General features: G+C 40.7%; 1 protein-coding gene across 4 annotated transcripts in view; it reads right to left on the bottom strand.

Moving 5' to 3' along the window:
- LOC119650309 (facilitated trehalose transporter Tret1) overlaps positions 1-27,669 on the bottom strand; it is a 214,357-nt gene that overhangs the window by 127,455 nt on the left and 59,233 nt on the right. For all 4 annotated transcript variants that reach the window (XM_038052962.1, XM_038052957.1, XM_038052964.1 and 1 more), the window contains exon 2: positions 23,755-23,795. The gene's annotated coding sequence lies outside the window, so the exon portion shown is untranslated. The remainder of the gene's footprint in view (positions 1-23,754; positions 23,796-27,669) is intronic.

The raw sequence follows: 27,669 nt of genomic DNA, 5'->3' as shown, positions 1-27,669 counted from the left end.
ATGGCCGACACCCTTCTACTCTTTGCACAACATGCAATTTAGGTCTGCTCTACAGTCCTTGTTGAAATGACTATCCCCTCCGCGCCTCTGTATTACTTCTACCTATCATGCGTATTGGCACATGACTTCGCGATATGACCGATGCCAAGGGTCATAGCTCTTCCCATCCCTATTGTACCTGTTGTCAACAGTTTGCGTACGTAGGCATTTCATAGCACCTTCTTTTCTAAGGCCTCCCCTACCTCATTCTTCGTGGTGATCTCATATATGTCTATGCAAACTATAATGATCTACAGCTCGGCTTCATGTTTTAAAGGTTTTTCAAGTTTCAAGAAAAATTTCTCAGCAGTTGAATTTCTTGAGCTCCAACATAAAATCCCCTTTCTGCGATCATCTAATGTTATTTTAAAAACTGGCGAGCTCTGAGTCCGCCATTACCCTCCTTAGAATGCCTTCGTATGACCCTTCATATCGTTTAGAGATGGTGATAGCCTGCGGTCATACTCTACTCCAACATCCTCTTTTCCGAGGTGCCACTTGTCTTAAGGTTTCCATATCCATTTTATGGGATCCACTTCATTTCCCTGGAATAGCGGGTACGTACGCTTCGCCAGCAGTTTTCCAGCTGTTCCAATTTCATAGGAGTTGGGCTTTCTTTTCTCTTGGAGACTTTTTGACCTGTTGATTTGTTCAACCGTTCACTCTGTTTCGTCCCCGGGTTTTCCTGTCCTGTGTTTGGGCTTCATTTGTGTTGCTAGATGAAAAAGGGTACCCGATAGTGGATCTCCCAGTTTCAGCCCTTTGCATATATTGAATGCTGTTGGAAATGATATAATGTGTTTTTCTCTGATTTTTTTCTGGTAACAGCTGGACAATAACCTTAGTTATCTACATTTCGTCTTCAGCTGAACGATTTTGAAGTTACTACACAGAAATCAACACAAATTCGAAAAAGAGGACGCTTTTACAGGATAAATATATCTCAGTCTACACTGAGAAATGGGACTAAGGTAGGTAGTTTTAGCAGAAAAGCCAATCGAAAACTATCAACTAAGTGAACCCTTATATAAAATAAAACCCCAAAAATGAAATTGGCCTGTCCTTTTGTGAAACTCCTGGCGTCTGAAATCTATCAAGTATTCTTTACAGTATTCCTGCGGAACAACTATGTTGATACTACTTCACGAGCGTGGTCTGGTCTCAATGTACTCCTGCTAATATTCACACAATTCGTTTGACTTTAGTTTCTGCTGCCTTTCACAGTGCTGTGTTTGTGGCTTATACGGTTCTGTTGAATTTTGGCTCGATTAAGTGGTTTGTTTCACTGCTGCTACCATTGGGACCCGATTCCAACAAACATAGAGCTGAACGTTGCATCTTCACACGTAGAAAAATATGTTGATATATTTCAATTAGATCGCTACAAATCTGGATGTGATTAGTCGGAACGCAACTTGGAATTGGCTACAACTATCTGTGATGCTAAGTGCCGGTGCCCACACTGGTACCGCACACTATAGTTACTCGCCGGTAGCTTGCTATAAAAGCAAAGAAGGTCGTGTTTTAGGTTCCTTATGTTTGGTAGTATATTCACTAGTTTTGGGTTGATTGCCAAACGTCCACAAAAGGCGGCCTAAACTTTGTTTTGAGTCGGTCATTACCACGAGGAATTTTAATGATGGCCTTAAATGGATGATATGTTCAGCAACTACGTTTGTTTTTGTCACCGGTTTAATACTGTGCAAGCCTTAGGTCGATATCATTAAGTTCAGACTAAATCGTTCAGATAACCTTTCCCATTTTGTCGACCTTCGACAACATTTTGATTAAGAGCTCGCAACGCTAAGATACCATTATATTATATATCATGTTCCAAATGTTCTTTGATCCTTCATCTAAATCATCGGAAGAATGAATTGATCATGATACTTAGGAATTATTTTGGCATTCTTGCTGCAATGAGTACCCCAGTGAAATACTTCCTTTCTTTTTCCACAGAGACGCTTGAAGCAATCCTATTTGCTTTCTTAATGGCCCATTTTGTAATTGGGAATACCGAGATTGACTATTGTCAGTCACAATTCGATCATCTCCGTTAACACTTAATTATTACGCGCTTTCCCGCTGTTTTGTTAGATAGCGCGGAAAAAATAGAGTCCTCCACGCACTTCAGTTCTTCAGACCTCATCAATGGAAATCACGTGGCTTAAGCCTGATGCATTTTAGATTTGTACAGGAATGGACGTCACAAATCAAATCTCAACTGATTTTGTGATTAAATAACTCTAGCTCGGACAAAAAGACTAATTGTCCCGAACACGTGCTTAGAGTTGAAATTTCGCTTAATGACATAATCGAAGGAGATAAAATTCACGAGGTTGCATGCTCATCAGATAACTCTTTCTGTGTCAGTTATTATTGGAATGTGGCCTCTGAAGATATTTTTGATCTCTTCATTTGATCGACAGTTGAGCTTACACTTTTGAGAGGATGAACTTCGTAGGACGGACGCAACACGCGTCAGATATGTTCATTGGGCGATCTTTGGTGTAACTGCTCCAACAAAATTGGTATTCTCCAACAATACCTTAGTGAGTGATTTCATTGACCAGCATGTTGTTAATACACTTGTTAAACAGAACCTTATTACTCTGATTGTATCTCTTTCTTGTTTGCCAAAACCATTATTGACAATAGAGGTTACTTCTTCACGTCTAAACATTCTTGGGGTGATGCTCAAGCGAAAGAAGGGCTCCAGTGAGATCTAGCTTTCCCTGTGCATTGCCTATGAATATGCGAAAATAAACGTCATGCTGTGGTGTTTTGTATTTTCTGTTAATGTGTCTGATATGTTAGTCAATACATATAGATATCATTTGTCTTATATCTTATAAAGTCACCTTTGGGATGCTCCATCACTTGCTGTATACCTAGAGTTTCGCAAGCCCTGGATGCCGAAATTTTTACATTTCGCCAAGTTGATAGCCACACCGACTTCGCTTTCAAAACCAGTCCATGGAAGCATATGGGATTCTTGGCAGTTAGGTAAATACCCTTGGAGGATTCTTTTTTGGGCAACGTATTTAGGACTACCCTATAGGATGGGAATTCCATACTACTCATTACCTCTCTATAAAGTGAAGATTTCCATATGATTCGCGGGAGCTAATACAGTTGTTCGCCACGTGTTGGAAGCCGAGAGATTTCAACCATCTTTTCTTTCTGATGTGAGCATTTTTTACCAATACCGCTGACATAGTAATAGTAATGACCATTGCCAGCGTTCTGTCGTATGTTTTTCTAGTCTTAATAGTTTCCAAGTAACTACGTAGTATCGATGGCCTCTCCGAAGAGCACAATTAACTGTGTCGTACATCATGTTGATGCCACAAATTCCTAAGACCATGACTGCTGTAGTGTGAGTAGGAAGGATGAGTCCAGAGGGCCCAAATCTTCAAAGCCAGCCCATAGCATTCTCGAAGAAAAGCACTTCTTCCACCCTATTGCTAGACATCCCTCTGAGGTCAGTAAAAAATAGTTTTCCCAGTGTCCGTGGCCTGATCCTAGCTAGAGTTAGGTAATCGCGGTGGAAGAGCTTAAGGGGTTCTGCCCCTCTTCAGTAACTTCGCCAATGCGAATTGTAGGGTATAGGCCTATGCTCTATAGAGACCGCCGTAATCGTGTATGCATTTGCACACATCCGCATAAATTCTATGGAAAATATGTATCAACATAAAACGCACCCTCTTTTGCTGCTGTTTTTTTATTAATGTTAGATGATTTCGCACCGATACTTTTCTGTAAGTATCGTCTAGAACTTTTTCCAACTCAATTAAGGTCTAATTTGTGCTTGAATCTCTGTCCTTGTCAAGACATCTGACTCCGGTATTGTGCAAAATTTCGTTAAAAGTTTCTTTTTTGACTTGGATCGCCTGCGATTTCTTTCCATTATCTTCGCTGTTCTAACCTTGATGGTGAACTCTTAGCTGCATATGGTTCTCCATTCTACATGAGTTAATGACTGCTTTGGAAGTACTGTTGGAATGTTTCGTCTTTTTCTGACGGCATTAGTGGTAGTAGCAAACTTTATCCAACCCAGGACAAAAAAATGGAGTGTCTTGCGCTCAACCAATTTGACAACCGCATTGTTAAATTAAGCATTCTCGATAATAATTAAAAGAAAGTGGTCCTTCGTTAAAACCGATGACAGTTTTTTTTTCAACGATAAGCTACCTGTCTGTCTACTTGTTCGCTTGCTTAGTGTCAACCTGGCTATGAGATGCGAATTTGATGGCCCACCAATGCAGTGTGCGGTATTCATTTGACATTCATGACGTTTTGTTAGGCCAATAAGGAAAGTGTCAAAGAATGTGAGGAACGCACTGGCTCGTCGCGGATTAAATGGTAGCGGTTTCGTGAGAAAAAAGAAGAAATGATTTCCCTTAGGCGATTACTAACCATTACGAATGTGGAAAAATCGTGGAACCAAATTAAAGACATGATCCGCAAAACGGCCTCTGCAACCTTCGGGGTCACCAAGCTAGATAACGGTACATTAGCCGGGATGTTTGGCTTTGGAATGACGATGTTCAAATGAAGGTCAGTGAAAGGAAACGCCTCTACCACCAGTTTCTTGACGATAAAACGGTCACCAATTGCAAATTTTAAGAATGCCAACTGGGAACCAAAGAAAGCAGAATCTGAGGACACCGCGTCTTAGCTCTGGAAAAGGAAGAGTTGGGACACAACACTGTGGCTTAGTGAATTCTTTAATCGGGTTATTCAGGAATACCATCTGACTGACAATAGAGTACCACAGTCCCAATACGGAAAAAGGAAGGAAGGAAAGGTAGTTCAGCAGAATGTTCAAATTTTGAACGCATTCTTGAGAACCATATTCTCGAAATCGTTGAAATAACCGTGAATCAAGCCGGATTTTTTAAGAACTGCGAAACCACTGACGCAATACACACTGCGTGGTTACTCCTGGAGAAACACCGTAAGAAGCAACGGCCTCTTTGCATTGCATTTCTAGATCTAGAGAAAGCGTTTGACCGTGTACCACACGAACTCATCTGGTATACTATACAACAACACTCAGTGCCAGAAGAACTCGTGCGCTGGGTTCAATTGCCCTACCACGATCTGAAAAGTAAAGTTCGAAGTGTGGTGGGTGTATCAAAACTGTTTCGTGTCTCTGTCGATGTTCTTCAAGGAAGCGCCCTCTTACTCCCCCTTGTTGTCGTTATGGACACCGTCACACTGGATATCCAACGTCCAGCGTCCAATACATTGCTTGTTGCTCTCAAATATTTTTTCTATTTTTTCTGGAGAAAGTGTTTTTTTTTGTTGTATCTGCACAACCTTATTTCGACTAAAACACTGATCTCTCTGATTGACTACGTGATCGCTCCTAGATGATTCTCTTGTGTATGTTCCCCATCCCATGTGACAACCATATGTACCAAAGAAGATGAAACAAGTGCAATGACTTTTACACACCATACAATTTCAAGCAATGTGCCGGGAAATGAAACCCTTATGTGCACTCTTTTTGGGTCCACTATTCAGATGGCTCCGAACGCGAATGATGCCAATGTTGGAGCATACCTGATGCAGGAAAATGTTCCATGAGCTAGAGCTAGTTGCAACAGAAATTTATTTAAGAGTAAATGAAAAAAAAAACCAAACGGTCAGGAAAGTCAAGAAAACAAAGGGGAATTGACGCCGGCAACAAATCACTTTTAGGACTCTAAAATTATAGGACTCAATCCCTGCTCGATTTATTCTGGTCGGCTAGGCCCGACTTGAAGCAAAGTGCAATTGAGAAGGAAAAGGAAAGACTGCTGTTGATAGTCCTCCTATTACAGATTCAGTCCCTTAAATTCCATTTCAATCGATTTGGCACTTCTAATTTCGCATAATTATTTGTACAAAACGAGCAATAATACTAACATGGAAATCTACCATCATACGCGTCAATTGAACAATCCAAAATAGTTGCATAACAAACGAAACAATGGTATGCAACCTGGCGTGGGAATACTAACGTGTTACATAATCCAGAATCATTTTTAGATGTCGCCAATTGTAAAAACTCGAACTGTGACTAACAATAATGGAGAAAATTGTTCTGATTGTTCGTGTGATTCTACATTATAGAAGTGATTCATTCTACCTTTTTTTGCGCACCTGAAATAATTGTTGATATCGTGTACATATGTTTGATCCATTTATTGAGTATTACATTTGAAAAGATTGTTAGCTGTGGAAAAAATAAACAAGGTTAGATATGGTTTCAAATGGAAAGTATAAAGGTCGTGCTGGAATCCGTGCGGAATGGAAATGTTCATACATCTGTATTTGCCATTGACTTTTTTATCAGAGGGAAGAGATGTTTTCACACCGCATTAAAATTGCAATGTGAAATGCAATAGATAAAAGACATTTTATTTTCCGGTGAGATTGTCAGTTTTACAGATCCCAAATTTTCCCCCTGGAGGGGGACATAGGTTATGCAATTAGAAAAAGCAGATGCTAGATTAAAATATCCAATCTGTAGGGCTTGCTAGAATACTTTGAATTATGTACGGGTGATACTCCAGACATTTCGTGAGTAATGTAATTTTTAAGTATTAGACAAATAAAGTTCTGCCTTGCTCAGTAGGAAAGACTCCCTAGGTAGCTAGAAGGAAACCTGAACAGGGGTTAGGATGTACCCTGGTACGGCGTAGCCTGGATGCAAGGTGCTTCTCTAGTCTTAACTAGACTAAGTTGCGAAAAAGAGGACCTGTGGAAGACAACCCATTTAGACTCCAGTATCTGTATGGAGTTTTTAGTTCGCCTATCAGGTACATCCCTTCGTGCGGATAAGGGAATGCTGGGCAAAGCGTTATGGGAATGCACATGTACTCATCAGACGACGTGCCTCATGAGCAGGTCGGGTAAGTGGACGCAAACGCCAACTAGAAGTAAAAATTGGCTATGGGGAACATAGGAAGGAGAAAAGGGAAGTTTTTTTATAGTACAGGACTTCGAAAATCTAGAACCGACCGGTAAGCGAGCTCCTGGCCTTCGATACCTAGCGACCGCAGTGACTCAGTAGTGGGAAACTTGGCTACTGGCTAATGTCACAAGAGATAATAGTGGAGTCGAAATGAGATCCACACTGGACTCTCTGCTTAAGATTTCAAAGCTTAAAGGGGATAGTTTCCGAATCGACATTGATGCTGGTGTTGGAAAAGACGAACATAGAAGGCATCAAACTGGAACAGCATTTCTCCCACTAGGAGAACGAACAAATGTGAGTTTATCGGAGGAAGGTAGAATTTCCACCAAAATATGAAGGTTCCGATTCCAAGGTGATTAGGCTGTCCTTTATTAGAGCACTAAAAGAGAGTGACACCCAATCATCAAGCGATTTAGTCATGTGTGAAACGCAGTTGACAACTCTTTAACATAAGGCAGCTCATAATCGTAGTAGGGACGCTGTTAGGAAACCCGTGGTGCCAAAGAAAGCGGCAAAGAGGAGAAAATGTTGAACGGAGTAAATTCCCGAAAATGTTGGCAGATCATCGACAAAAGGGAAAGAATCGGTAGTTTGTAAACCAGAGCAATGGACAAAAGTGGACAACAAAAATCGGCAAAGTGACAAAAAAACATCTGACCGGAAATAATGATTGTTTTCAAGACATGAGATATGTCCTATGCCAATATCCTTCGGAAAGTAAAAGCTGATCAGGAACTGGCATACTTGGACGGTAGTGTAAACTGTATCGCAAAAGGGTGATCTGATTTTGAAGCTAAAAACACCAGCCAGAAGTCAATGGGTAGCTTTCGCGGACAGGTGGAAAAGGTGGTCCAAGAACCAAGGCGAGATTTCATGCGGAAGGCAAACCATACCAGAAAGAATCCGGAATCTTGTAACGACAAAAGTCAACGGCGCCCATATCTACAGCAATAGCGCAATATAAGGAGATGCTGCACAGCTTGGTGCTGGACCTTAGAGATCATAGCCCTAAATTTATTCCCGGTGATATCAACGCGTGGGTCTTGGAGTGAGGAAGTCGAGTGTCGATCACCAGGGGCCAAATTCTACTTGAAACCTTCCGAGGTAGAGGGTAAGGCTTGATCGTTAATCATACTTACCTCAGTACCTTGTTTGGCGAGAGGAATGGTCTGGGGGTGAATGACCACTACATCAACATGCAATTTTTCTCGACAGTCAAAACTAAGGGGGCAAAATTTAAAGCCGCAACAGAAGTGGAAAAAACATGAATGGGTGACTAGTCCAGTTGAGCTTTCAAGGCAGCTTTAGAAGGAAGTCACGACTCGAAAGGAACGGCGCTAGGAAAGATGAGCCATCTGTAACAACGAGTTATTGATGCCTGTAATTCTACAAGGCTGCGATGGCAACATACCAAACTACTGATGGAACTAGGAAATCTCACTGTTAAAATTATCGCGTTCTCGAGCGAAGAAACTTTGCCAAGAGGCAGAAAGGAAACCAGAACATCGGAAGCTGGAGAAGAGATACCGTCATTTACGAAGTAGCCTTGAGAATGCAATACGGAAAAGTAAGCGGTATTACTTCAGGCAGGTATGGCTTGAGGCAAATGCGAACTTGTGGTGCCTACCTACAAGATAGTGAGTCGTGGGTAAAAATCACCTCAAGTGACGTGTCCGCGACTTTTGTTCGAAATAATTGCAATTCTTTCTTCACAACATGAAGGAAGTGGACCTCAGTGAGCCATTAAATAGGACGTTTTCTAGACGCCCCAGGGAAACCGGAGGGAAGCTACAAGAGGTCTGTGGACAAATTATGGAAAACGAGGGTCTGGGACTGGACAGTAGTAAAATCACGCCCACATGGTTTATAAGAACATTTAAATCGTGCATAGAGGAAGTGCTGCCCGGTGGTGCCGCTAGATGCCAGAAATGTTTTTAATTTGGCCAACTGAGGTTGGATTAAGTTACCTAAACTGAGTGGCCCTGGTTAACTTAGCTCGGATAATCGAGAGCCATTTTTCCTATTGAGTTCTTTAGTACGGGATGGATGGTTGGCCGAGAGAATATGTTGGGATAGCAGATGTACTTCTGCTTCGGAACATAATGTATGACGGAGTGTTGGCCTTGGCGTACCACAGGAGCTAGCGTTTATTAGTTTTGCAAACGTTCTAGCGGTGGTGGTATATGCCAAGCATCACAAGAACGCAGAACTTGATGGAAGTGAAGCAATTCATACCATCAAGCATGGCTACGAATGAGTAAACTAAGCTTGATGGGTAAAAAGACTGAGATGTTCTTAATTACCAATCACAGGAAGAACAGTGCGGGTTGGTAATCACAAGGTCGCTTCAAACTCGATCATTAGATACCTAGGAATAATAATCGATGCTAAGTTGAGTTTCGAGGGGCACTTGGACTATGCGCGAGAAAAACCAACAAAAGCTAGTTCATCTCTGGCAAGGATGATGGCTTATACTGAAATTCCTAAATATAGTCGCCGCCTGCTTATTGCAGAGGTGGTGCTATACGCGATTCCTGTCTGGGAAAGCACTGAACAACGTGATAATCCGAAGAAGAATGAGTTCGGCATATCGGCTCAAGATGAGCAGCGCATATAGGACAGTATTAAATAAGGGAGTGTGCGGGAATGGTTCTCTTGGATCTTCTTATGAAGGGGGCACATTGTCTCGATTAGAGGAGGAGTAATAAGCCATTAGAAAGAAAGTATGCAGGTGATGGCAGCAACGGTGCGATAATTCCAGAATAAATTACTGAACCCATGCATTGATCCGGTGTATTATTAGATGGATCGAGAGACAATGTGGTTGCAGGATGTAATTATATTCAGATTCAACGGTTCCCCCGACTACCACGAATAAGCGGCCCCACTCGACCACTTGGAGTATGTTATGTTTCATTGTTTGGAATGAAAGAGATAGGAAGTAAATTGGTACGTTTTTACTACCTGAGAGGTAACAATGCAACGAAGACAGCCAAAAAAGTTTATGAAGTTTATTGGCCCGATACTGTCACGGTTTACACAGCACAGCGTTGGTTCGATCGATTTCGTTCTGGTGTAGTGCATGTCGAAGATACAGCCCGTACTGGAGGACAATCGTCGTAGAAACCGATAAAATCGTCGAAATCATCCAAGTAGACCGGCATGTGAGCATTCGTTCGATTGACCAGGAACTGGGTAAGGACCATAAATCCGTTTGGAATCATTTGCAGAAGATTGGATTCCAAAAAAAGCTGAATGTTTGGGTGCCACACGAGTTGACAGAAAAAAATCTCTTCGACCGAATCAACACCTCCGATGCATTGCTGAAACGGAACGAATTCTACCCATTTTTGAAGCGGATGGTGACTGGTGATGAAAAGCGGATCACGTGCGACAACCTCAAGTGAAAAAGATCATGGTCGAAGCGCGCTCCTCTACTGTGAGCAACTCGACCGTTTGAAGCAGGCGATTGAACAGAAGCGGCCAGAATTGGTCAATAAGAAAGGCGTTGTGTTCCGTCAGGACAACGCTCGGCCTCACACATTTTTCATGGCCCGCCCGAAGCTACGGGAGCTCGGATGGGATGTCTTATCGCACCTACCGTATAGTCCAGACCTGGCGCCAAGTGATTACCATCTCTTCCGGTCCATGCAAAACGCTTTTGATGTAACTAAATTGGCCTCAAAAGAGACCTGCGAAAACTGGCTGTCTGAGTTTTTTGCAAATAAGGAGAGAGGGTTTTATAAGGAGGGGAGAATCAAGTTACCTTCAAAATGGCAACAAGTTTGCGAACAAAACGGCGCATATTTGACTTAAATTGGATAATTCTAAAGCGTCAAATTTCGATCACAAATGCGACATTTATTTTTCCCCAACCCAATATATCCACCTAGAGTATAGTTGTGGCTTTTCAGAGCAACAGTCGACTACGGTTATTGGACAAGCATTTTTTTCTTTTGATAATTACAATATCCTCTTATCTTCCCAAAGATAAATATGAAAATGATACGATTTCCAGGCATCAGGGCCCACTGAAGATTGCCCAGGCATCAAGCGAGGGTAAATTCAAATGAATTCATGGTTAAATTTTCATGAGCCACTGGTGTCAAGGCTGTTAGTTTCTATCCATTTCACTTCCAATTAAGTGGGTTCTATACTGGAAATCGGTCCGAGCATAATGGACTCAATATTTGCATATGTGGTAGCCGCTTCATGTTGATAAAGTTTCGATCGATAAACGATGCAGGCCTACATCAATTTAAAATTAAATATAAATGTGGCCACACAACCCGTTGAATATGGTGAACTCTCTGTGGAAGACGTCGGAAAAAATCCAGATCTTTTGGTAGATGAGCTAGATTTACCAAACCTAGATTTTCATCTCAGCCTCACTCCTGAAAATAAATATCAACTTCGTATGCCGTTAAGCAGTTGGCCCATTTACTCCGATGGTGTGAATTAGAAATGATGAGTATGCACGCTGCGCAGTGGATAAAGATCGTGAGAAGCATCACCCTCTCTACATTGCATTTCTGGATCTAGAGAAAGCTTTTGACAGTGTACTACATGAACTCGTTCTGGTATGGTCTACGACAACACTTAGCGCCAGAAGAACTCATGCGCTGCGTCCAATTGCTCTACCACGATCCGAGAAGTAAAATTCAAAGTGTGGTGGGTGAATCAAAACCGCTTCGTGTCTCTGTTGGTGTTCAACAAGGAAGTGCCCTCTCACCAGTCATCTTTGTTCTTGTTATGGACACCGTCACATGGGACATCCAATACACCCAATACATGCTATGCAGATGATGTTTCCCTAGCGTCTAATAGCAAAAATGATCTCTAGCAACTTGTCCAAACATGGAATGATCGCTTCATACAACACGGTCTCAGATTGAATCTGAATAACACCGAGTTTTTGACGATACCCATGAAACAGGCAAAATCACTTTTAACGGCAGTGACCTGCCTAGAACTGAGTAATTTAAATATCTCCGGTCAATGCTATCAGCCAATGGAGAACTGCGTTATGAAATTGCCTCACGCATTAAAGCAACTTGGGTGAAGTTGCATTCCACAACTGGTGCTCTTTGTGATCGACGTTTCAACGAACATCTCAAATCTAATTTATCGCAATGTCGTCCATCCTCTCGCTCTCTATAGTTCCGAGTGTTGACCAACTGTAAAATACAATGAACGGCGTCTTGAGGTAATGGAGATGAAGATGTCACGTTGGACTAGTGGCGTGACACGTTTTGACCACATCGGTAATAAGAATATCCGTGATCGAAATGGGGTTATACCGATTGTGGAAAAACTGCGAGAGAGGCATATTCGATGGGATGGTCATGTAATTCGCGCCAATGAGAATTCACTTGCCAAAATTGGTCTGAACATCGAAGTCGATGACAAACGATCAAAGAGCCGGCCGAAACAACGGTGCCTTGATACGCTGGATAGGGATTTAAAAGCCTCGCGATTGCATTCAGATTAGGCATTTGATAAAATAAAATGGCGAAATCGATCACGGTGAGCCGACCCTAACTGTGAACGAGACAAAGACTGAAGAAAAAGAAAGAAATTATGTCGACTAGGTCCACAGGTTTGTTTCTATAGATGTTTTTAAATGGTCATTCAGCTTAAATGGCATGACATTTTATCTTTGAAATTAGGGCTGAATTTTGGAGACTGTCTATGAAACGCACTTTCTTTTCATCGTTTCCCAATTACTCCTCACGCTGCAAATGCAAGTTACCTATTTCTCGGCTACTCTTAATTTCGAGTTTGCGTCGAACGAATTTGTCCTTTCGCAAATGGATAACATCTTCTTCATTTATGTTCTTCGTTGAGCTTTCTGAGCCTCTGAACCGATTTCAGTCGTCAGATGACTACGGTTTCAGAGTTTGATTGAGAAAGTGCAGGTGAACCTGCTATCGTAGTTGACATTAGTCAATTGGTACGATCGTTTGATCATCCCTAGCCTGCATGCTCATTAAAAGTGATTGACTCATCTCTCCCAACAATTATTATTACTTCCGTTCTCAAAATTGGACTTTTTAACCCCTTTCCTTGAATATCTTTAAATCTCTACTGAAAGCCATTAATGCTTCCTATCAAAAGTCTTCCCTGGCTTTATCAATAACAATTTAATAAAAAAAATATACAAACCATTGAAAACGTTGGGAGCGATAAATCTGTGATCATTCGATTATCACAAAATTATAGCACTTTTCAAGTTACATAATTTTTTAGCAGGGGTTGCAATCGTGATCATTAATATTATAATAAGTAGAATAAAATTTCATTATAGATACGGTAATTTATGGTAAAATTTTTAATGAAATAGAAAGCAATAAAGATTGTTTTATCTCAAAATGACACTTTTATCAAGTTTGATGTTAGATAACATTGACTTTAACCGATTTTTTGCTTTAAATGATACCTGCGTCAAGAGTAATCATTTAGTTATATCTCAGTCGGAATGCGTTTCGATATAGTAATTTATTCCTGAAACAACTTGATCGACAATCTATTTTTTTATTTCAGAATATCTATGACTATTTCGTTGTATAGTTATCACGCACTGTTCACGCGATCCTGGCAGGGTGCCACAGTTCAAATATTATAGGTTTAGCTTCAGATTACACCTGATCGCATATATATTTTTACTACAATGTAATGTGAGGTTGTCCAAATAGCATTCATAAATACGAATTTATCTTTATCTACGGAGATACGAAATGAGTAATGATTATGTCGAATTACTCCAATTATGCCCGGTATGACCTTCACGGCCTTACATGGACGTCATAGAAGGCTATGATCAATCACAATACAATAGTGGAACGATAGGGGTGAATTTGATAATAATCAGATAATTCTGCAGTATCAGCATAAAACTCGAAGATATTCGGCGCGGCATAAACAAACGAATCTTGAAAAAATGTATTAAAAAACAATAACTGCAGAAGTGCAAAATTAACCTTTCCTGGCCATCCACGTAAGAAGAAAATGCAATCAAAATTATTATAGTTTAGCACGAGGCGGATAATAGATCTAAGATAATTCTAAACAAGTGTATATTGTCAGTTATCTAACCCATATCATATCGTAGTACACAGAAGACGTCAAGATGATGTACAGGACAATATACTTTCATTGTCACACCGATAAAGGCGAGACATTATTGAGAGGTCTACTCGTATAAATCTAGCCATAAACTTAGTAGAATATTATTCTCCACTACACACGAGCGTCTAATCTTGCCATTACGAGCCGCTCTAGAATAGTTGAATCAAAAAGTGGGCTCCATAGCTCTCATTGTAAGTAAAGATAATTCTTTTATAAAATAAGTTACAGTTTTTACTGGCGCTCTTATATAAAAAATGTTTACTTTGTTGTTTGTTATTAAACAATCTGTTATTTACGCATATCTAGATTCTGTTTATGTTAAAGATGAATGTATACAACAGTTGACAGTGTTTTTGGAGATGTGATTTAAAACTTTAACAGTAGATTAGAACGTGAGAATTTCTGCTTAGCAAAGTGTAATTTATTTGCGACTTTATCTTAAATCTGTTTAGGATTGTTCGGAACCCGTGAATAAATAACTTCATGCAAGTCGGAAATATGGCAATTACTCGGCATCCTGCGCCCATGGATTTTTTTAAGACGTTAAATTTTATTTCTAGACTTTTCTTTCATTCTAGAAAATAACAAACTGATGAAAAAATCAGGAGCTCGGCACTTTAAGTGTGAAGCGATTTGCAGATTTTTTATGCAAGAAAGGATGCCAAAGACGGACCCAAGACAACTTGAGAAAGAAGGAGGGACAAACCACTACAGCTGAATAGCACTCAGGTGTCTTCGCGATTATTGAGTCCTTATTGATAGGATTCGCTTTCATGCTAGTGGAACGCTATTTATGCCTCGCGTAAAGAGGGAGTCATCGACTACGACTTTTGGCTATCGTATTAGGACATGGGTTGGTTTATAGAATGTGCGTACGCCTGTCAACAACGGTATGGAGTGCTCCCCGTTTTCTTCAACAGCGTCAGTTCCAGCATAACAAGCTGTGTACTTTGGTATTAAGGGAAGTTAGATGGTAGGACTCTGGAGAGCATAAACCTCTTGCCAAAGTGACCAGATGACACCTTACCTGGATAAGTGATGGAAAAATACAGTCTTGTAGATGTCAAAGCCAACTGTAGAGGTTGTATGATGTGCTGATACCGGTTTCAACAGGGGCCATCATAGATGGTCGCTTGTTTCGCTTGCGTATTCCTCCTACTCCTTTTTGCTGAATCTCTCGGACAATTTCATCGAATTGATCTAGAACAACCAGAACATCGGCGAGTTGGAGGTCCCGCCAACTGAAGACGACGGACAAATACTGCCACCACCAAGTTTAGGAGAAACAGTCCGTGCAATTCATCGGCTAAAAAATCATAAGTCGCCAGGAGCCGATGGAATTACAGCCGAATTGGTTAAATATGGAGGCGACCAGTTACACCAAGTGGTTCATCAACTTGTGCTCAAGGTATGGGACAGCGAATCAATGCCTGACGATTGGCAGCGAGGCATAATCTGTCTCATACATAAAAAGGGAGATATCACACAGTGCAGCAATTATAGAGGTATCACGTTGCTGAGTACCATCTATAAGATATTCTCCACTATCTTGCTAGGCCGGATAGCCCCATACGCCCAGAACATCATTGGCCCATACCAAAGAGGCTTCACTCCAGGCAAATCAGCAACAGATCAGATTTTCTCTCTGCGGCAAGCGATGGAAAAACTGTTGGAATATGGACAACAGTTGCACCATCTGTTCATCGACTTTAAAGCCGCCTATGATAGCATAGCCAGGGTAAAACTGTACACGGCCATGAGAAAATTCGGTATCCCGACGAAATTAATAAGACTGACTAGGCTGACCCTGACCAATGTGCGAGGCCAGATAAAAGCAGCAGGATCACTCTCAAGACCATTCGACATCAACAACGGTCTACGACAAGGGGATGCGCTATCATGCGTCCTCTTTAACCTGGCCATCGAGAAGGTGATCCGTGATGCTGAGGTGAATGCAAGAGGTACGATCCTCTTCAAGTCCACCCAACTACTGGCCTATGCTGACGATATCGACATCATGGGAAGAACCACCCGAGACGTTCAAACTGCCTTCATCCAGATCGAGCAAGCGGCGCGAGATCTTGGGCTGCACATCAATGAAGGCAAGACAAAATACATGGTGGCAACGTCAGCACCGAAGACGAATCAACCAACAACATCAAACCGCACTGGTCAAACACAAGCACGAACAAGAATAAGGATAGGGGAATACAACTTTGAGACCGTTGACAATTTCTCCTATCTAGGGTCGAAAATCACAACCGATAACAACTACGATGATGAAATCCGCGCACGGTTGTTGTCAGCCAACAGAGCCTACTTCAGCTTACAAAGACTGTTCCGCTCGAAACGTCTCACCATAGGGTCAAAGCTCTTACTGTACAAGACTATGATCTTGCCAGTCCTCATGTATTCCTCGGAAACTTGGGTTCTTAGCAAGAAAAATTGCGAACTCTTGGCCGCGTTCGAGAGAAGAATCCTCCGAAGAATTTTTGGCCCCCTACATGAGGATGGACGATTCCGTAGCCTACACAATGACGAAATCTATGAGCGATACCATGACCGTCCGGTTGTGGATAAAATCCGGCTCAATAGGTTACGGTGGGCGGGTCACTTAATCCGTATGGATGAAGATGATCCCACCCGGAAAGTCTATAAGGGCAATATCTATGGTAGGAAAAGAAGACGAGGCAGACCCTGCCTAAGATGGAGCGATGGCGTGGGCCAGGACACCATACAGCTTTTAGGGATATCGAATTGGTGGACCTCGGCGCAAAACCGGGATGTCTGGAGTTCCTTATTAAGGCAGGCCTAGACCGGATACCGGTTGTTGCGCCGTTGATGATGATGATGATGATCTAGAAGAGGATTACAGTAAAAACAGTAGACGATGCACCCTGAGGCTGGGGGTGTGCGTGGTGGTCTGTTCGCGGAAAGTACCATGAAGGTTTTCTTCTTTGTGCTTTTGGAGAATGAGGTTTGGAGTAGAAGGGAGAGTTCTTTTCTTCGGTCTCGAGCAGGATGTTGAGGATATTGGGAGTCCTGAGTCAAAGGAATGCCAAATTAATAGTTTTGTGATAGAAGGGTTGACATGTAAGTTGGGAATCTCATTAGGACGTTTAATAAAATAGGTCAGTTTTGTGAGATTGTTGACGAAGACATGAGAGTTGCGCAATAGCCGAGAAGTACGATTTGAGCAGCTTTCTGAAGATGGATTTTGGGACTTTTGCAAGTGGTTGCTGATGAAAATATACAGGACAATCTACCCTTGTCGGATAGTAAGTCAGACTACTCTCCTGTCGCTTCAGCCCATTCTCCACCCTTATCTCACTGTGATCGGCCGTTCCAACGTTTTCTTCTACATCAACGTCATCCTCCGCATTCTGGTGTATAGAACGTCTAAACAATGTTTTGTGTGGTTTTGCACTTTTTGATTTAGAATCTTGGTGAGATAGGTGAATATTCCTTAGCGTAACAATGGACTTGTGAATTTTCTAGATTGTGAGAGAAAAGAACAATGTGAATTCAAAAAAAGTTCTTTCTCGCCTGCCTAATTAAATCGGAAAGTCAGGAGGTTCACTGGTCCTCTTCTATAAGAAATTACTCTTTTTTACATTTAACTTATCAAATGTCTCTAATTTCATTTGTTTTTTTTATCATTTTTTCTCCAGTTTTCACAATCTTCGCCAATACCGGGTTCTACCTAACACTGATAGTAGGTCTACGGAAAAATCTATCGTGAACACCCACTGGATTGAGCAAATTTGAAGAATGGGTATACTTCTGCATGGTTTGAACCAGAATGTGTGAGAATCACAGGAAACGCAGCGGAGCCGTGTGGGATTTAGATACAATAACTGAAGCCGACAATATTACCGAAACTAAAACCACCCTCTCGAGGTGGCAAATTTCTTTATTACACGTGCCGTATGGATGACGATGATCCAGCCCGGAAAGTCTATAAGGGCAATATCTATGGTAGAAAAAGAAGACGAGGCAGACCTTGCCTAATATGGAGCGATGGCGTAGGCCAGGACGCCAGGCAGCTTCTAGGGATATCGAGTTGGTGGACCTCGGCGCAAAACCGGGATGTCTGGAGTTCCTTAAAGCAGACCTAGACCGGATACCGGTTGTTGCGCCGTTGATGATGATGATGTTATACTGCAATGTCAGTGATGGCACTGTCTCCAATGTAACGAGGAAAGTTCATCCGTTTCACGGCAGAATTGATGCATTCAGAATTTGGACATAGTAATCCGTATCCGCTCTTTAACGTTTTCCAGATCAGTTTTTGTTCACGGCAATATTCCCAGCGTATAAGCCGGTGAAAGGATAGCAAACACATTCAGTGCGATTATTTTATTCTTCTCTTAGAGATCCGATCCCAACATTAGCTTCACGCGTTGCAGGTATTTGGACAGCATGGCTTCTTCAAATCACTAACTCGAGCATGGGTTCCTTGCAGAATGTATCAGTGTATCAAGTATGTTAGATGACACTTACCACATGGGTCATATTCGATTACCGCCATGTTTCTAGCATTATCCATTAACTATGAAAAGGGATTTAATGCTATACAAAACTAAAGAGGATTCAATGGGAACTCTCCATATATCGATGGTCTTCGATCCGTTTTTCCATGTCTGTCGCCAAAAAACTGACAGCGAAAAAAGAGTACTTCGGTGAGTGCTGAAATTCTTGCCTTCAATGAGCCGTGATGTTGTTGATGCAGCTGTTCCCATAGTTTCCTCAATGACCCCAAGTCGAATACACTCTTAGATGTCACTCTAATTCCCGGAGGACTCTCACAGGCTAAGGATCATCCTCCGCTTATATGGGAACCCCGATGGCCCAGTTCCTAAAGACCTGAGGCAGGGGAGACATGGTTTGAAGATCACAGTCGGTCTGCTTTTGTGTTTTTTGGATAGCTCCATTCTCCTGGTCGATCCCAACACACAAATTGAGAATAAATTAAAAATATACTTTCCTTAGACGCAGGTGAACTTGTCGACCATGTCCTGATGGGGCATCACAAAACCAGCGCGGTTACGGAATTATCGAAACGGCTCGATGGATGTAAGGGCTTGAAGACTGTATTATTCATTGTGAGTTGTGACAAATGTGACGCCTTTAAGTTCTAATCTCGTGAGAAATCTCGAAAAGTGCCACTCAGTGAAGGAAAAATTGGTAAATGTAAGTTAAAGCCTTGTTTCGAATTACAAAAAAATTGCGGGTGATCGGAAATCTTTCAATGGTCCGGTCAAGGATGTGTACCGTATGCTGGTGATTGAAATTTCTAGTCGCCATAACATGCGAATAAGGATTATTCTTTTAAATAGAAGGGAAATTAACTCTGTCATCAATCCTCACAAACGGAGTCAAGTCGATAGCTTGACAAACTTGCCGCGAAATGTATCGTTGCAACTGCGGCAGTTTTTGCAAAGTTGCTACTTCCACCTGCCCAGACATCTTGGGGATTAGAGACCCTAAAACTTGAAGAATTTTAGGTCCACTCATCGAGCGCTCTGGGAAATTATGTCGCTCTTTCTGAAAGTTTGATTTATCCACTACCATTTTCGACCTCTAATCAATATATATATCGGTAACTGGCCTACACGTCAAACCAGGTGAGCGTTTCAGATTTTCCCAGGCACCGATGAGGTAGCAGGGACATGTCTTAAAGAAGTTTTGGAGCTTCTGAGTAATTCTGGAAGTCACTTTCTATGTGTTACTCTCATATAACATTGGCGTAACTTGATGTTATAGCTGAGGTGTGGCAACGGGAGGAGACGAAGATCGCTTTGAAAATCTTCGTTTCAATGGGTTTCGATAGGGTGGGTCCTTTGATCTGAACGGATGAGGAAAGTGTACAAGAACAACGTCTATGTTAAGAGACGGCTGTCAAATGCTAAGACCGAAGGATTTGTTGGAAATAACGAACGAACGAAAATTTCGATCATAACAGGTCCAAATCTAACACTGGTTGTCGTTTTAAGGTTTTGTATGAAACAAAACCTGCCTAAAATCGGTTTACTGTACATACGTCTGCCCATGACATTCCCTTTCCTCCAAGATTGGGTGGACATGCAAAGGGGTGATGTGTTTTTCTTTTACCTAATGTACCTGTGTAGGATATTAAATGAAAGGTCTTAGTTAGTACTTTCGCAAGCATACTTTAGTTTCCTTGTAAACTACCCAAAGCAAAAATCTGCAAAAAATTCAGAACGATGCGGTTATATGAAATCAAGGCCTCAAAATATGCCCCATTTCGATATCTACTCAAATTAACAGAATAATATTACATTTTCAACTTTTTTAAATTGACCGGAAAATCCCCCTTAAGGCCTAAATCATCCTAGGAGTACCAAGTTTTGAAGCAGCATAGACAATAGTATCATGAATAATTTTAGAAAGTTTTATACAAATTTTTATTGACGGACTATGTAGAAACATTATGCAATAATTTACTAAAGATAGACAGTTGGCGTTAGCACCAGCAGAGAAGAAAGATAATGTACGAAACATTTGCTGTTCTTTTTGAGCTTTAAAAAAGCCTTTCACCAACAAGAAGTTTAAAGCAATGTTTAATAACCCTTTCTAAAGATGGTAAACAATATTGTTAAAGTCCCCTTTCCCTCCTATTTCTTCTAACACTCAGTAAGGCTTACATATACGATGAAAGTAGCATCTGAATAAATTCTAGATGTGAGATGCGGAAGTAAGGAGGAACTCCACAAGTCGCATCTCACTGATAGCTGAGGCAAACTGAAACATTGGATGACGATGCGGCCCCCCTTGGATCTTTCACTTTAGGCTCGCGGCATGCCCTGGTTTGTGAATTATTCGGCAGTCGAACTACTACTTTTTTCTCGAATTTTGACTTTCCGTACGCGTTTAATAATTTCCCCGAAAAGTATGAATTACAGATATGCAGATGTGACAGCGTGATTGCAGACCTGTCCTGATGAACTCCAAATCTATCACAAAATTTAGGAAAGTGATTTTTTGTACATGAAGTGTGAGGGGCTGAAGGCAAGCAAATGTGTTTCGATAAGATACTTCAGTTCAGTCATAATATGCTATGAAATTTTCCCATTTTAGGATAATTCTGCCTTTTTAGTTTACATTCAGTTCAGAGTGCTGGTCAATTATAAAAGGCAATGAGCACCGCTTCGGTGTAATGAAGTCGAAAATGTCGCGTTAGATCAGTAAGGAGATCACGTCTGAAATAAGGATATCAGTTATCGATATGGAGCTCTACTATAGTAGAAAAATAGAGGGAAGAGTCTTCGGTAGTATGATCGTGACATTCATACTAACGAGAACTCACAAACTGAGATTGCTCCAAACGTCGAAGTCGATGGGAAACCGCAAAAACCACCATACCGACTGAAAGAACGATATTTTGATACGCTATATAGTAACCTAAGAGCCTCTCGATTTTAACTGCACCACCTTTATGGCCCAAAAAAGGTGAATTCAATCTAAACTAGTCAACCCCGCTTCTAAGCGGAGGAAAGAAAGAAGAATAAGGCGTTGCGCGTAACATCGTTAACAACTATATGAGCACCGAAGCGGATAGGAATACCACATATTAGCGAATGAGGCGATCTGGTGTACGAAAAACTACCGAAACTGAAGCAAGGTGATATTTTTCGACAATTACCTTAAAGAATCCACTTCCGGATGTCCGGTGTCCGGATAGCTGAGTGGTTAGAGCACAAGGCTGTCGTATGGAAGGTAGCGGTTTGAATCTCACTGTTGGCAGTGAGATTTGTATATTTGTATCGTGATTTGACGTCGGATACCAGCAGTTAAACAAATTAATTATTGTGAAGATTAAAATCGTCTGAAGATTTTAAGATATTCTACAAATTCCGGTTCATGGAAACTGAACTGGTATATAATACTTTTACTATCCGGATTTTACCATAACTATTCAATCACATCTAGCCAATGAAATTTCATTTTTATCTTCAGAAGCTACTAAGGTAAACCCTGGCTCACAAAAGCTACCATTTCCAACAACATCCTCAGTTTGTCTTAAATGAATTCACAAAAAATACTTGGGCTTTCCATTCTCACAAGAAATCTTAACCATATATTCAAACACCGGAAAAGTCAGAATAATACGTGGCTACATTCCTAATGGATTCCCTATCTCTCTACCAACTTGCTTGTCATATGTAACTGGGAATCTAGTTGCAAATTTGATCATAAATAAACGAATTCATAATTGTGGGAAATCACAATACCTCACTCTTGAGTACCATAGAATGACAGTATCACGATAAACCTGATATGTAGAAAAAATGCATTTGATTACGTGCCTACGTGCAAATTTGACACGCCCACCTGCCAACCTCTAGTTATTTCCGTACATAAAAATGTAATTATTAGGTGTACTTACATCCTATTATTTCCACATATTTATTGGACAATATTAAAACAAATATCTATAAAAATCTCCGCTGCTATCAGGGGGTATTTTATATAATCAAAATTTATTGGAGATAAAAACGTCACAAATCTAGTAAGGACTCCATTAATGTTTGGATAAGTTAATTTCGCGCCAAGAAAAATCCAGTGTTAGGGTATCCATTGAGGAAAACAATATTCAACCGGGTTGAACCGGTGATATTATTGCGCAGGTTGGTATTTTCGTACCTTTATTACTTTTTTATCTAAGATATGTGGTTGATTATAAGCGCGCACTGTGGGGTCGTTTGCATTAGCGTAATAAAGTGGGCAAGCGAAACCTGAAATGCATTTTGATAACAAAAGATAATAGATACGAAAAACAACAATTGCTGCAATTGGCAAGGGGGTCACCTATATTGGACTGTTATTAAGCGCACGATTAAACGAAAACATCAATAAACGCTTTCGATTGTAAACAAATCTGAACTTTGGGAAAGTGCACTATCCAGATAAGTGGTACTTAAGGGTAGAATAAGATTAATAGGATTCAAAGTTGCGTAGTTCTTGAATGATCTTTAGTATGTTTTTATGCGTACTTTATTGGAATATTTTTTTTTGTCACTTTCAACTATCATGTCTGTCTATAATAATTAAAATTCATAAAATCAGAATACCTAAAGGTTAGAAATAACGTGAAAAACATGAAATCGAATAATACAAGTCAATTTTCTTGAAAATACGGTTTATATAATACAATACATTTAATTATACATATGGTATTTCTAATAAATTTCATTACCATTTAAGTACGCATTATTGGCATTACAAACTCTGCCGCACTATTGGAAATAGATATTTCACCGGCAGATTATGCAAATCTGGTTATTAGATGCCAAGTATTTAAAATTCTGCGCATAACGTTTATTCTTAACGTGGCTGGCATTTTAAATAGAAATAATGAGGTTAATCAAGTGAAGGGTATTCAGCTATAAATTAAGTATTTTAGGATTTTGTATTTTTTTTAACTTTTTTGCATTTTGCACCTCAATTTGCGACTATGCAGTTGTAGGTGCAAATTATAGTCAATTATCTTTTATATCAGGGCAAACATCCCATGTGAGTAGAAATGATAACTAAATAAATTAGGTTACTTTTTTGCTGCACAAGGATGTTCTCGGATTCTATAAAATACTTACATAAGTTTCAACGATGGAGGTATACACAGCAGATTATAAACCTGTAACAAAGAAAATACTCAATGAATTCTAGGTTTTCAAATGTGAAATTCTAATAATGTGGGATCAAGATTAAAAAAATATATACTGAAGAAAAAAAGACTGCCATTGTGAAGAAAATTATATTAATTGCATTTATCACTATCACATTCTTCAATAAATTTCCTAGTAGTGTTTCGGCACTATCATCGATGCAGTGTCGAGCGAAAGGCTTCAGCTATGCGTTTAGGTGTCGCCCACTCTACATGTTTTTGTGCTGTGCAGCATATATGTAATCATTTAGATCGAATGCAAATAGCGCCCAATGTGGGGCACATAACGACAGTTAGCTCAAAAATTTGCTTCCCTTCTTCTTTACAGCCGGATGCAATCATTGACTTCCCGAATGCATTGCCTTCAATTCCTTTTGTTCAATGATCTCGTCTGGCAATTTCTTATACTTAATAATGAAGCGCAACTGGTCGTCCCATCCTTTTCGCAGCTTCACAATCACTCTGGAGCTATGAATGTTCCTTATGAATACTCTTTCGAGCATTCTCGAATCACCCATCCATGGAACGTGGCTAGAACTTTGGAACTGTTACAACTTTATCGCTTTAAAGATTTCCAGGTCGTCATACTACAGATCTTTGTTGTGCCTGACTCGCTATCTGTCCTTCTCTCGAACTGCTCCAAGGACTTTTATCAACAATTTCCTTTCCGAACATAACATGGGTCTGATAATAAGTTCGTATATACAGAGCTTCGTCTTTATATATATATTTTGCGACTTTATGATGACGAGGACCGAATAATTTAAATCATATTTTGCAAACTTTATTCTCCTTTTTATTTCATGCACTTCGTATGCGTCTTTTGCTAATTTACATCCCAATCGTGATATTTTATCTTGCTTGCATCTATATTCTAGTTTGGGTCGTAATCTTATTTCCATCCATGGTGAGACTGAATAGTGCATAACCTCACCAAGGTTTTTTTAGCACCGAGGAGAGAGTCCGATAAGATATTGATGTCATCGGAGCTCAGGAGTAGCGTACCTCTAGTATCAACATGCTTCTGATTGCGTGGTCAAGGACTAAAATGAAGAGTGTTGCAGCCAGTCCATCCGCTTGGCTGGGACCATTTCGTATAAAAAATGGTCCAGTCAGACCATTTTGAAATCGTGCCTACGAAGTTGAACCCAACAAGGTTGCTTTTGTAAGACCAACTCGTTTTGTTGGAACTGCAACTGTCAAACTAGAGAATAACTTCATACTGTACGAGGACGTGCCTTATGCTTGTTTGAATATTCGGCAAGGGTCGACGTGGAACTTCCAGCACTTCTTGAGCACTTGTTTCACGGGGAAAAGTTGATCTATTGTTGAGTGGTTACCTCTGAACCCGCCTGGTGCTCGCCGATGACTTTTTCCACGTAGAGATTCGACCTGCTTTCCAGAGTAGAGTGTTGGCGATTCTGCACTTTTTAGGCCAAACAAAGCATTGAGATGCTTCTGTAACTATTGCGTGCCAGGTTGTCATCTTTTGTGTAGATTGGACATATGGTGCTTTCAAGATATTTTTTAGGATTTCCTTGATAAGCATGTAGAAGGCCTTTTCGTAAAATTATTGCTCAGTCAATAATATTTTGGGTGTATTATTGATATCCGGTGCTTTATTTTCTTTTAGACTCTTTATCGTTGCAACATTCTTCTGTAGGGACGGTTAGTCAACCGATATTTGTGGGAGAGTCCTGGGAAATAGTTTTTGCTCCACAATCGCAAGAAAAGCAAATGCAACCCTCTAAAATTGGTGAAGAAGAGAGAACCCGGTAGCATTTTTTATGTGGATAAAGTTACCACAGGTTGCTAATGGAAACTTAAAGATTCTTATTGTTGTTCTGTTGGTTTGATGAATTAAGAATGATATTTAGGTAGGAATTGTTAAAGGCAGAAATTCAAGGCGACAGCAAAAACAACATTCGAGACTGCTACCAAGGCTAGATAGTCCCAACTTCTTAAGATCAACATTGATTGCTTTTATGATCCAGTTGTCATTAGTCAAAGGGAGGGCGATCTCGTTGTTTGCACGGCATATGTTTTAAATATTTGAGGGAAAATATTGGTCATGGAGATCCTGTTCCAAACTGTAGATTTTTAAAAAGGTGCTCCTTCGTTGAGAAGTTGTTTCACAGCCCCGTAATCTTATGATCTAAGCGGAAAAACGAAGCTTACTCTCCTCAGTTAGTGAAGGCAAATCTTTTCTTCTTGTAGCGGGATAGATATTGGTTTTTTCTTCTCTCACACTGCCTAATTTCATCATCGCTTTTCGGGGTCTGATCACCTACAGTTGAAAACCAATTTGAGATTCTTTTCCATAACCTCATCTGCTTTAATTTCATCGGAAGGTGCTCAATTGAATGACCCAAAAGAGGATTCATAGTTCAAGTGCCAGAAATCATCATCATCATCGACAGCGCAACAACCGGTATCCCGTCTATGCCTGCCTTAATAAGGAACTCCATACATCCCGGTTTTGCGCCAAGGTCCACCAATTCAGTATCCCTAAAAGTTGTTTGGTGTGCCGACCTACGCCATCGCTCCATCTCAGGCAGGGTCTGCCTCGTCTTCTTTTTTTATCATAGATATTTCCCTTATAAACTTTCAGGGCTGGATCATCTTCATCCATACGGATTGAGTGACCCCCCCACCGTAATGTATTCAGCCGGATTTTATCCACAACCAGATGGTCATGGTATCGCTCATAAACTTCGTCGTTATGTTAACTACGGAATCGTCCATCCTCATGTAGGGTGCCAAAAATTCTTCGGAGGATTTTTCTATCGAACACGGCCAAGAGTTCGCAATCTATTTTCCTAAGAACTCAAACCTCTGAAAAATACATAAGGACTGGCAAGATCATAATCTTGTATAGTAAGAACTTTGATCCTATGGTGAGACGTTTCGAGCGGAACAGTTTTTGTAAGCTGAAATAGGCTCTCGACCTTGCCCGCATTTCATCGTCATAGCTGTTATCGGTTGTGATTTTCGAACCTAGATAGGAGTTGTAGTCTCCTATCCTTATTCTTCCCGTTTGACCAGTGCTGTTTGATGGTGTTGGTTGGTTGGTTTTTAGTACTGACGTTGCCACCATATATTTTGTCTTGCCTTCATTGATGTACAGCCCAAGATCTCGCGCCTCCTGCTCGATCTGGATGAAGGTAGTTTGTATGTCTCGGGTCGCTCTTCCCATGATGTGGATATCGTCAACATAGGCCAACAGTTGGGTGGACTTAAAGAGGATCGTACTTCTTGCATTTACCTCAGCATCACGGATCACTTTCTCGAGGGCCAGGTTAAAGAGGATGCATGATAGTGTCCAATGATCTTGAGAGTGATCCTGGTGCTTTCATTTGGGCTCGCACATTGGTCAGGGTCAGCCTAGTTAGTTTTTTCAATTTCGTCGGGATACCGAATTATCTCATGGCGTGTACAGTTTTACCCTGGCTATACTATCATAGGCGGCTTTACACTCGATGAAAAGATGGCGCAATTGATTTCCATATTGCAACAGCTTTTCCATTGCTTGCCGCAGAGAGCAAATCCAATCTGTTGCTGATTTCCCTAACCGGCCTAGTAAGATGGAGGAGAATATCTTATAGATGGTACTCAGCAACGTGATACCTCAATAATTGCTGCACTGTGTGATATCTCCCTTTTTATGTATAAGACAGATAATGCCTCTTTGCCAGTCGTCAGGCATTGATTCGCTGTCCCATACTTTGAGAACAAGTTGATAAAGCACTTGGTGTAATTGGTCGCCTCCATATTTAACTAATTCGGATGTAATTTCATCGGCTTCTGACAACTTATGATTGGTGACAGTATTTGTCCGTCGTTT

The sequence above is a fragment of the Hermetia illucens genome, chromosome 2, assembly GCF_905115235.1.
Source record: "Hermetia illucens chromosome 2, iHerIll2.2.curated.20191125, whole genome shotgun sequence".
Lineage (NCBI taxonomy): Eukaryota > Metazoa > Arthropoda > Insecta > Diptera > Stratiomyidae > Hermetia > Hermetia illucens.
The sequence above is the reverse complement of the archived record's forward strand: the minus strand, read 5'-3'. Positions and strand labels throughout refer to the sequence as shown.